At 37.5% G+C, this 866-nt stretch overlaps 1 long non-coding RNA gene across 1 annotated transcript; it reads left to right on the top strand.

Moving 5' to 3' along the window:
* Positions 1-787, top strand: LOC111648768 (uncharacterized). The gene is made up of 3 exons (XR_002760208.2): positions 1-81; positions 266-319; positions 601-787. It is a non-coding gene; the product is annotated as an uncharacterized LOC111648768 (long non-coding RNA).
* Positions 788-866: the final 79 nt, after the last annotated feature.

Below are 866 nucleotides of genomic sequence, written 5' to 3' on the forward strand. Positions count from 1 at the left end.
CTCTTTCTCCCTCAGTACTTTGACCTGGCAGCTGACGTCCTGGCAGAAAACGCCCATCTTACCTACAAGTTCCTCTCCCCAGTGAGTTACAGTCTGCGTTCACATGAGGGTGTTTCATCAACAATCACACTGGCTCCTCATTCACACTGCATGAACTGAATAGCACATTTTTTCTTTATTACTTTCAGTCTCATTATTTTGAAATCCTGAAAAGTTTCCAATCACTGAGTCCATATGAAAGCTGACGTGTTTTGTCTTTTTCCAGTACATGTACGAGTTTCTTGACGCCTTGTTGACATGCCAGACAGCACCAGAAGAGGTACAGCACAGATGACAAAGTGAAAAACTTTAAAAGCTTTAACTCTAAAGATGCCTCAATCAATATTTTCAACAGGGGATCAACTGGCATAAGTGTAATGTGAAAAGTGTCGCTCAGTGTTTTTACACAAAAATCCTGCTCAGTGTTAACTCAAGATTTCAGTTCGGATGTTTTTATTATATCAAATAAAAAATCAAGTTTTGTTGTGTGACTGCTTAGCTGTGTTTTTATCAGTGGATTTTCACTCTTTTGTTTGTGTAATTTTTCTGTTTATGTCACAGGCATTTAGGAAGTTTGATGAGATGAACGCTAAACTGACTGAGCAGCTTCGAAAGCTGGCCAAGCAGGTTGTTCACCTCCTTCCTCCTCTACTCTTCCTCCTCTGCAGCTCTGCACATTTATAGAACCTTTTGTTTCTTTTTAATTCATTTTGTATTGTAATACACATGTTTATTTTACATATTTAATTCACACATATATATATAATTCTGAAGTATTATTTATCAAACATATATCATCCTGTAAGTGGCACACACCTGCTAATGAG

This window comes from Seriola lalandi, unplaced genomic scaffold, assembly GCF_002814215.2.
Source record: "Seriola lalandi dorsalis isolate HSWRI2012SDOR001 ecotype SW California unplaced genomic scaffold, Sedor1 jcf7180002047132, whole genome shotgun sequence".
Taxonomy (NCBI): Eukaryota; Metazoa; Chordata; class Actinopteri; order Carangiformes; family Carangidae; genus Seriola; species Seriola lalandi.